General features: G+C 39.3%; 1 long non-coding RNA gene across 1 annotated transcript; it reads right to left on the bottom strand.

Moving 5' to 3' along the window:
* Nucleotides 1-348: 348 nt before the first annotated feature.
* On the bottom strand, nucleotides 349-9,312 carry LOC128929912 (uncharacterized). Its single transcript, XR_008477224.2, has 3 exons — nucleotides 8,854-9,312; nucleotides 791-861; nucleotides 349-448 (listed from the first exon to the last, which is right to left on the bottom strand). It is a non-coding gene; the product is annotated as an uncharacterized LOC128929912 (long non-coding RNA).
* Between the last annotated feature and the right edge of the window lie 2,026 nt (nucleotides 9,313-11,338).

Below are 11,338 nucleotides of genomic sequence, written 5' to 3'. Positions count from 1 at the left end.
AGAGATTTCACATGGTCATGAAATCCCAGGAAGTACACCAGGGCACTGATTTATTAAGACAACCTTTAGAAGCAAGTGCACAACCCCAAGTGCTATGTGGATTTCTGTAAGACTCCACTTTTAGAATTGAGAGAGAGACCAGATGCTCATGGGCCTTTAATTATCTGTCCTTAAAAACATAAATAATAAACATTTCAAGGACTCAGCCAGTTCATAATCATCCTCACGACAGTGACTCTCTTAGTGTTTTGCTGATTGGTCCTTGCTTGGAAGGTGTAAACAGAGTAGGCAAGTAGTAAAAACAAAGCATAAAAGAGGCAGCACATCTCTTGCTTGAGGAAAACTCACTTAGGACAGCACCTTGAATGCTATCAAGGAAGCTAGAATGTTCTCCTGTTCTTTGCTGTCCTTGCCAGTTTCTTCTTCTGAGCTCACATCTAAAGTGTGCCTTCAAGGGAAAAGTGCAACAATAGTAATATTAATAACAATGAGTGAAGTGTAATAAGCACTTTTGTGCCAGTACTGTTCTCAGACAGGCAGAAGGACAGGCAGGCAGACACAGACACAGACACACACAGACACACACACACAAATAAATATGTATATATACACAAACGTCCCTCGACTTACAATGGGGTTATGTCCTGATAAACCCATCATAAAGTTGAAAAATTGTAAGTTGAAAAGTTGAACTATTTTAAGTTGGGATACATACACATGCAAACACACATCCATTAACTATATTTCACAAATGAGGAACAAAAAGTTAATAACTTGACTGATGTCATACAGTAAACAGGTGATACCAACAAGGTTCTGTCCCAGGCACTCCAATTCTCAGGTCAACTTTGTTAGTGTTATCTAAAAGAATAGGAATAAGCTATCCACGAGAAAATTTTACAACCCGAGTTTTTCATGCTCTTTAAATAGGCAATGTTTCTTTTTCACATGCCCTCTAATATTCTGTGACTAGTCCTAATCATTCTCACTTCACAGCTAGAAAAACTAAGACCAGAAGAACTTATAGATCTTGACTAGTACCACTCAATGAGTGGAAGACCAGGACCTTGTACTGATCGTGCAAGTTTCACCACATAACAACTTGTGACATTGAGTGAGTTGTTTCACCTATATGACCCCCTCTAAACCAATTTATTAATCTAGAAAATGGGAATAATAACAATTTCTATGTAATAGGTTGTTGGAGAACAAAATAAAGTTATATGTATAAAACATTTAGCACAGTTCATGGTGCATAGCAGGTCGGTAGTAAATATTTGTTGTAGTTATCAGCAAAATCATCTCCCTCATTACTGCAGTTGATTTTCCTTTACACATCACTGGAAATAAATTTCTCAACTGACTTTCAGTCGAAAATAGTATTCGATTATTCCTTAACTGAGTTTCAGCATTTTAAATGTATACTCCCTAGTCTTAAAACTACCTACTAAAAAGAAATTATTCAATGCTTAGACTTTGAACAAAGAAAAACTCTGCTCTACCAGGAAGCTGGTGATGTAGAAAGGTAGAGTTTCACTCCACAGGCACGTTTATTTCCCTTAGACGTGGACACTGAATGATTTGTGTGTGTACATTTGTCTATGCATTATTCAAAATTAAAACTCCTTAGAGGCAACCACTGAAAGCCAATCATTTTTGTAAAAACTTAAAAAATGGCATCTTGAAAAGTTCTTTGCTGCTCATTCATCAAACTTAGCAATGATTCAACTGTAATTCTTTATTCAGATTCATCTCCCACAAAATAAAAATGCCATAAAGCTTTGCAGTACTGTATCCTAATGAATGGAGAAACTAAAGGAAAAGTAAAAGGAACAAATGAGAGGAGAACCCCAAAATGAGCCCATCCTGGCATCTTTCCAAAACTAAAGAAACAAACAAGCAGCCCCTTCTCTCAGCTCTTTGGAAAGAAATATTTAATCTTGACAATTTCTGCACTTCATAGTTGATTCACAGCATGACCTATCTCAAATAATTGAAGATTCAAATGAAGTTTGCAATTAACCTTTCTATGTCATTTTGCAAAACATTCTCTTTTTCTTTTCTTTCTTTTTTTTTTTTTTTTTTTTTTTTTTTTTTTGAGACAGAGTTTCGTTCTTGTTACCCAGGCTGGAATGCAATGGCGCGATCTCGGCTCACTGCAACCTCCGCCTCCTGGGTTCAGGCAATTCTCCTGCCTCAGCCTCCTGAGTAGCTGGGATTACGGGCATGCGCCACCATGCCCAGCTAATTTTTTGTATTTTTAGTAGAGATGGGGTTTCACCATGTTGACCAGGATGGTCTCGATCTCTTGACCTTGTGATTCACCTGCCTTGGCCTCCCAAAGTGCTGGGATTACAGGCTTGAGCCACCGCGCCCGGCGCAAAACATTCTCATAACCTCATCCAGCCCTTTTACAAATCAGTTCTCTGAAGTGAACATCACTATGTTGCCATTTTACAGAGGAAGGTACTGAGCCACAGAGAGGTTATTTACTCATGATAATAAGTTGGTAAGACTAAGAACCAGAAATGGTACTGCCTTCCTTCTCCAAATATCCTGTTCTTTATTATGAGTACATAAATAGTATTAAAAATTAATTACAGTTTAACAATATTAAGTAAATGTCCTTATGTGAAATCCACAGTTTTAAACTTAAGGTTATCTATTTATCAAATAAATTAAATCCTACTCACTTAACAATACTCATTGAGTTCATTCTGTAAACAAACATTAGGCCACGGGCAGATATGAAATATGAAGCTCAATCAGTGATCACTGAGATGAAACATACAACTTGGAGAGAGAAAGATAAGCATGATGACAAATAAATAACATATGAAAATTAGTCGTTATTTTAGGTCAACTTTTTCTAAGCTGTAAGCTCTCTTCCTACTTCTGCCAGGTGTTAATAATTGTTTTACTTTAAAAAGTAGGGGAAGAAGAGTACTTCATGGTGGAAAGATATTCAGTGGAGACATAAGCATCTTCCTCTTAGAAATTAACAATGCACAGTAGCCTATTGCGTTTTGAAAGCCCTGCAAGCAATAAAAACCTGATTAGGTTTTTATTTTTATTTTATTTTATTTTTTATTTTTTTTATTGCACTTTAGGTTCTGGGGTGCATGTGCAGATCATGCAGGGTTGTTGCATAGGTACAGACATGGCAAGGTGTTTTGCTGCTTTCCTCCCCCCATCACCTATATCTGATATTTCTCCCCACTTTATCCCTCCCCACCCCCCGTTGTCCCTCCCCTAGTCCCCACCACCTGACTGCAGTGTGTAATGCTCCCCTCCCTGTGTCCATGTGTTCTAATTGTTCAATACCCACCTATGAGTGATACCATGTGGTGTTTGGTTTTCTGTTCTTGTGTCAGTTTGCAGAAAATGATGGTTTCCAGATTCATCCATATCCCTATGAAGGACACGAACTCATCATTTTTTATGGTTGTGTAGTATTCCAGGGTGTATATGTGCCACATTTTCTTTATTGTTGATGGACATTTGGGTTGGTTCCAGGTCTTTGCTACTGTAAACAGTGCCACAATGAACAGACATGTGCATGTGTCTTTATAATAGAACATTTTATAATTCTTTGGGTATATACCCAGCAATGGGATTGCTGGGTCAAATGGAATTTCTATTTCTAGGTACTTGAGGAATTGCCATACTGTCTTCCACAATGGTTGCACTAGTTGGCACTCCCACCAACAGTGTCATAGAGTGTTCCTATTTCTCCACATCCTCTCCAGCATCTGTTGTCTCCAGATTTTTTAATGATCGCCATTCTAACTGGTGTGAGATGGAATCTCAATGTGGTTTTGATTTGCATTTCTCTAATGACAAGTGATGATGAGCATGTTTTCACATGTTTGTTGGCCTCATATATGTCTTCTTTTGAAAATTGTCTGTTCATATCCTTTGCCCACTTTTGAATAGGTTTGTTTGTTTCTTTCTTGTAAATCTGTTTTAGTTCTTTGTAGATTCTGGATATTAGCCCTTTGTCAGATGGGTAGATTGTAAAACTTTTTCCCATGCTGTTGGTTGCTGGTTCACTCTAATGATTGTTTCCTTTGCTGTGCAGAAGCTCTAGAGTTTAATTAGATCCTATTTGTCTATTTTGGCTTTTGTTGCAATTAAATCAGTGTTTCCTAAACAGTTTCATGAAACAAGGTTACTCACAAATCTGGTTGTCCTAAGAAAGTGGTTTTCAAGCTTGAGCATGTACATAAGTATCGTTGTAAAGGTTTTAAAATACAAATGTGTGGGCTCCACTCCAGGAATTCTGATTCAAGGGGTCTCATTTACCATCTGAGAACTTGCATTTTTGCCAAATTCCTAGCTGATCTGATGTTTCAGAATTGAAAACTTAATTCAAGGAGTATCTCTACAGAACAGTTTTTAAAATGTTCCCCTGAAGTAAGATGATTATACTTAACACAAATGTAATATACTCAAGTGATGGACACCATGAATATCCTGACTGGGTCACTACACAGTAAATACATGTAACACATTTTCTCAGGTACCCCATAAATTTGCATAAATAAGTAAATAAAATTATGCTTTTCTCAAAATGAAATAAATTTTCCTCTAGAATGTTAGAATCTTTTTTTTGTAATAGCCATAAATACATATAAATATTCTCATTATTACATGCATGTAGTTCCATTCCCTTACATGATGCACCAGAAAGAATACCCATTCTAAGCAGGAAAGAATGAAGAGAAGAAGGCATTGTTTAAAAGGCCTATTATGGCAGTAATTTAAATTCTATGTCTACCATTATTAAGCTGTGTGACTTTGAGCAGGGATAGGAAGGTATTTTAAATTGAGGTGAAGATATGCACAAAGCCAAGGGGAAAACGTCATATGTCCCTGCATACAGAGAACAAGCTATTTTGCTTGGTTAGAGATGAGAAGACAGCAACTGTACATAAGAATGTGTTCAATTTAAAGCAACAAAATATACAGAACAAACTACTTTGGGCAATCACGGGATATATTGGCTCACATCACTAAAATATATAGAGACACAGCAGATTTCCAGTTTGGTCTGGTCTGCTAGCTCTATCCCCTCCAGAGTATAGGCTCCAGGCAGGCAAGAAGGAAGAGAATATCAGTTCTCTTTGCTGTCTAGTAAAGAGGACCTGTATTAGGGCAGGTCCTCAATAAATTCATGTTGTGTACCATAAGTACATGTCCTCAAAGACACGGTCAGTGTCAGTATCACTCCTTTCCTCATGGTTTCTATTTCAATATTAGTCTAAGCTGTCTTAGGGGAAATGATGGCTGCTATGAGCTTGAATTAGCTAAACACTTCTCGTTTCATGCCTGTGAGAAATTAGCTACGTCTTCCATAAATGAATTTTCTCTTCTTCCTGGCACAATTCTCTATATTTCCCAGCCTTTTTTACAATTAGGTGTATCCACGCAACTCAGTTCCAGACAATGGCATGTGTGTAGTAGTGATATCTGCCACTTGCAGACGTACACATAAGGGCTCCCAGACACATCTTCTCTGTTCTTTCCTGGAACACCTGCTTGATGCCAATAAATAACAGCAACCTTAGCAGCTACATACTGCAGTGGGCAGAGCTTTTGTGTTTCAGCCTTTCTATATTTTTTAGTTTTGTTTTGTATTTTAATTGATACAGGAGCTGGCCTAATAAAAAAAAAAATAAAGAAAAATACAGCATTTTGTTCTGGGTTTCTCATTAGAAACATGAGGTTTGCTCTGTTGAAACTGGCTTAGTTCATATGATTATTCCCTGAGGTGAGGGGAAAGAAATGTGCTAACTGATTAAGCCAAGGTCACATGCTCCAAATCTAGAATTGGATTTTGGGGTCAGTTTTCCTAAACCACATAGATACCCAAGTAGAAATCAGGCTCCACTGACAACAGGGAATAGTTCTTAGAAATAAAACTGCAAATGTCCAATCCAAGTTGTCAAGTTCCAAGTGAGAAAGGGCTTTCCATTAAAGAATGTGGATGCTCCCTGGTAGGCAACTGGAGGTCATTGGCATATTTTAAGCATGAGAGTAATACTGTTAGATTTTTTTCAATTACAAAATGCTTTAGCATAGAGAAAATTATAAAGAACAATATAAGTAACAGATATGCATTCACTATCCTGCTTAATCAAATGTCATACTTTGCCATGCTTGATTCAAATTTTTTAAAGAAACGTTACAGATATGGTGGAAACATCCTATATGCCCCACTGCTGATGCATATGTCTCTTCCCAAGGGTCACCACTTTCTGACTTTGATACTTATCATTCCCAGGCATGGTTTAATACTATTGCTGAATTTGCCTCTATGCATAAATAATACATACAATTGACTGCATGTTTTGAAACTTCTTATTAAATAATATCAAATGATTAAACTTTTTCACAAACTGCTCTTTTAAACTCAGTCTTTTATAAGATTGCCAATAATATCTCTTTAGATCATTCATTTTGACTATCATATTTTCATTGAATGAATATGCCATGGCTTATTTGTCCATTCTGTTATGGATAAACACTTATGTTGTTTCCATAATTTTGCTACTAAAAATAGTGCCATTGTGAACATTTTTGTGTGTATATCATTGTGTACACATGCTAGAGTTTCTTTCATGTGTTCTGGTATATATTACTGGGCCAAAGGCTATATAAGTCTTCGGTTTCCCTGGAAGTCATGCCAACTTATACATGCACGACCAGTGTGAGCATCTCAGTGCTCTACATTGTCCAGATTCTACATGAAGCACAGGTGGCCTATTGGTCAGGTTGACTGATATAAGATGGTTATTGTCAAAGTCTATGTGAGAGAGGTTGAGGGTCTGAGATACCTCAAAGTAAGGGAGATAAAGTGAGAGAAAAAAGAAGTTAACATATTTAGAAACAAAATCCACATGACTTGGTGATTGATTATGGAGAAGATAGGGAGAAGAAGAGATCAAGAAGACTCTTAAGTCTCTAGCTTGAACACAAGGGGAAGCTTACATGTAGGGAGACTGATGACAGATTCCTCTTGAACATGTTGCCTTTGAGAGCTTTGGAGTAAAAAAGAAAGCACTATGCATCAGGCATTTGGATATTTACGTCTCGGAGATTGAAAAGAGATCAAAACAGAAAATACAAATTATAGAATCATCGAGATGGGTAAAATTAGAAGAGTTGGAGCAAGAAAAGTACATAGAATCAGTAGAGAAGTGAGTTAAGAAAATATCTCTAGGAAACATTAACTTTCAAAGGTATATAAAAGGAAGAGAAGACTGTGGAGAAGACAGAGACTGAAGAAAGAGACAAAGTTTGTGATATTGTAGTAGCCAGTGGAAGAGAATTTCAAAGAATGAATGGTCAACCACATTAAATACAGCTGGAAAACCAAGAAGGTAAAAATTGATAAGTAAACATTAACATATGATGAAGTTATTAAGTGCATATTAAGGATGGTTTCAGTGGAATAGCATAGATGGAAATAATTTCAATTAGTAAAGAATTTTTTAAAAGAACAAATTTATACAGCTAACATTCTCAAATTAAATTTTTTGAAAATAAAACACTAAGATGGAATTTGGACACAAGATGTTCATTGAAAATCAACACGTGAAAGAAAAGAGAATGAACCTAAGAAAATTGGCTCCCGAGTCCATTAAAGACTATGTTATATTGTCTCTCTATCTTTAGGGAAAAATATACCCAATTCATCTTGTGTCACTGGAATCAGATTCATCAAATCCATTTTGGACCACTCTGATCACTAGTTTCATCCTCACAGACACAATAAGGAAACTAAAGCCAAAGGTTATAAGAGCAAAGGACATAAAAGGAAATGGCATATTCTCCCCTCACCTTTGCCCTCTTTGACTTTCTCCATTCTTGCTGAAAGAAATACTTAGAAAACTATGAAAAAACCTTGTGCCTGTAAGTGAAGCCCTATGATTATGAACTCTGAATCCTTGTAACAGACCAATAGGACTGATATATGACTTCTACTAGCGGAGACTGGGAAGGGGTAACTCGAGCTCACAGAGCCTGATCACAGCAAAGTAGAAAATGATCATAGCATCCCTTCTTTATCCTGGGGTGACTATGAACATTCAGTGGGAGCTGACTGCTGTATTAAAGTCCTGGGTGCAGCTCCTGGCACATGACATGGCCCGAGAGGTAGTAGTTCTGAGTACTCTTGCCCATCAATAGTGCTGGGGGGAGAAGGGAGGGCAGCCTGCTCACAGGGGAGAGCAGGAATGAGGCTAGGAAGGACAGGGACCCGGCAAAGATGTCTCCTGTTTGAGAGAGACTTCAGTTAATGTTCAGCCAACTTCCTGTGGTGCTAAGTAAAAGTTGAACCTGACTATCAAGGAACAGGCAGGTGTTAGCTGGGCCCCTTGGAGGAAGTCAACAAGCCCCACCACATCTAACAACACCTACTGCTTGCAGCCCTTCCCCCAGGTCAGGCAGCTATGCACCTCATGCTTCCAGCTGAGGGGGAATGAATGGGCACCAAAAGTAGATGATTTTACTTCTTTCCCAGGGATGGAAGAGGGTGAAGAAATCAGCATGTATTGGACACTTACTATATTGGATACCTTATATATGTAGTGCAATGTTGTTATTCCCACTATGCAGATGACAACACTGGGGCTCAGAGAGTTTTTCAAGACACATGTCTGGTCAATAGGGAGCCAGGATTCAAACTCATGTCAGCCTGGTCAATAGGGAGCCAGGATTCAAACTCATGTCAGCCTGGTACTCAAGTCCCCTGTTCTTTCCATGACTACATTAGATATATTCCTAGATAGTCTGCGTGTAAAAGCATGAGTCTTCATGAAAGGGAGTGGGGCTCCTCTTGGAAGATACCTCTTTAAGAAGCCTTCCATCATTGCTCTGCCTTCTTCCTCAGAACTCATTGTTGGGCCCTTCTCTAGGAGTTTGCAGTCTAGGGGGAGAGATGGGCACACGAGGAAACAATTTCCATGTAGTATGGCAAATACTGAACTAGATAAATGCATGAATGACTACAAAGAACAGATAATTGGGGCCATGTAAATCAACATGAGGCTCATGGAAGTCTCCTAGGGAGAAACCCTTGAGTCCTAAAGAGTGAGAATTGGCCAGAAAAATTAAGGAAGGGCAAGGAATTACAGAGAGAAGTAATAGATGAACAAAAGCAAAGAGGCATAAGATAATCTGGAGTCTGGTCAGATTACAGTCAGTTGAAAGTACTAGAGAATCAAATACAAAGCAGAGAGAAGGGAGAAGTAAAGCTGAATAGATAAACAGGGTCAACTTACAGAGTGTCTGATGCAGGCTAAATTCCAGGAGCTGCTATAAAAATAAAGGTAAGAAAACTCAAAATATCTTATGATTTCGGTGGAATATTTTACGACCTTTAGTGGACGTTTCATGAAGCACTCCTGTATTCCGAGGAAGCGCTGGCAGCAAGCCAAACACAATAAAATGTATGTACATCAAACATTGACACATTTATTCAACAAGTATATATTGAGCACCTACTGTGTGCTAGGCACTCTTTTAGCCATCAAATATTCCGGCATTAAATAAAACACAAAGCCAGGCTTTGGGGGCTCATGCTGGTAATCCCAGCACTTTGGGATGCAGAGGTGGGTGGATCATGAGGTCAAGAGTTTGAGACCAGCCTGGCCAACATGGTGAAACCCCTTCTCTACCAAAAATACAATAATTAGCTGGGTGTGGTGGCCCGTGCCTGTAGTCCCAGCTACTCAGGAGGCTGAGGCAGGAGAATTGCTTGAATCCAGGACGCAGAGATTGCAGTGAGCTGACATTGCGCCACTGCACTCCAGCCTGGCAGCAGAGCAAGACTCTGTCTCAAAAAACAAAACAAAACAAACACAAAACACACTGCTCTCTTTAAAATAACAATAAAGAAAATAAGTGAATTATACATTATCTCAGCAGATATTGCATGGTATGTGGAAAGACATATCAGGGAAGTGGGTGGGAAGTATTATGAGAGGGACTGCAATACCAGTAGGCTGTTAAGACAGCTCCTACTCAGGTCATGTTTGAGCAGACACTTGGAGGAGAGGAGGGAGCTGGCCAAGCTGATATCTGGGAAAAGGCATTCCAGGAAGGGGGACCAGCCAGTTCAAAGTCCTGGGAAGTGGGGGGGGGGTTGTGGTTGGCGTATTTGAGGAGTGGTAAGGAGGTCAGTGTGGCAGGAACAGAATGATCAAAGAAACAAGTGGTAGTAAATTAGGTCAGATAAACAGTAAGAGGCAAGGGCTTTTTTTTTTTTTTTTTTTAATGAAGTCTTGCTCTGTCACCCAGGCTGAAGTACAGTGGCATGACCTTGGCCCACTACAACCTGTGCCTCCCAGGTTCAAGAGATTCTCCTGCCTCAGCCTCCTGAGTAGTTGGAATTACAGGTGCCTGCCACCATGCCTGGCTAAGTTTTGTATTTTTAGTAGAGACAGAGTTTCACCATGTTAGTCAGACTGGTCTCGAACTCCTGACCTCATGATCTGCCCGCCTCAGCCTCCCAAAGTGCTGGGATTACAGGCGTGAGCCACTGAGCCCAGCTGAGACGAGGGCTTTTTGGGTCATCTAGAATTTAGATTTTTCCTGAGAGAGCAGAGGAGCCACGAGAAAGCTTTGAGATGAGGATGAGATGATCTAACTCAGGTTTTAACTGGACCATTCAGAGTAAGACTGAGGGCAGAGAACCAGCGAGGGTACTGTGGCAATAATCCTGAAAAGAGGTACATTGGTTTGGACCAGGGAGTTAACAGTGGAAACAGAGAGAAGTGATGAAACTCTGCATATGGGAAAGGGTGGGCAGGAGAGAGCAGTGCCCAGGATGGTCCAGGTTTTGGCCTGAATAACTGGGGAAAAAGAAAAAACAACAAAACAGCAGCAGTTTCTGGGAGACCAGATGTCCTGGTTGCAGCTTTGTCTTGCCAAAAAAATATCTGAGTACATAACCAGTAATGGAATTGCTGGGTTGAATGGTAGTTCTGCTTTTAGGCCTTTGAGAAATTGCCACGCTGCCTTCCTTAGCAAACTAAGGCGGGAACAGAAAACCAAATACCGCATGTTCTCATTTGTAAGTGGGAGCTAAATGATGAGAATTCATGAACACATAGAGGGAAACAAAAGACACTGAGGCCTACCTGAGGGTGGAGGGTGGGAGAAGGGGGAGGATCAGGAAAAATAACTAATGGGTACCAGGTTTAATACCTGGCTGATGAAAGGATCTGTACGGGAAAGCCCTGTGACATGAGTTTCCCTATGTAACAAACCTGCACATGTGCCCCTAAAAAATATGTACTTTTAAGTATATATATGAAAGAATTATACTTTT

Source organism: Callithrix jacchus, chromosome 16 (genome assembly GCF_049354715.1).
Source record: "Callithrix jacchus isolate 240 chromosome 16, calJac240_pri, whole genome shotgun sequence".
Classification (NCBI taxonomy): Eukaryota; Metazoa; Chordata; class Mammalia; order Primates; family Cebidae; genus Callithrix; species Callithrix jacchus.
This window is presented reverse-complemented; position numbering and strand designations above follow the sequence as displayed.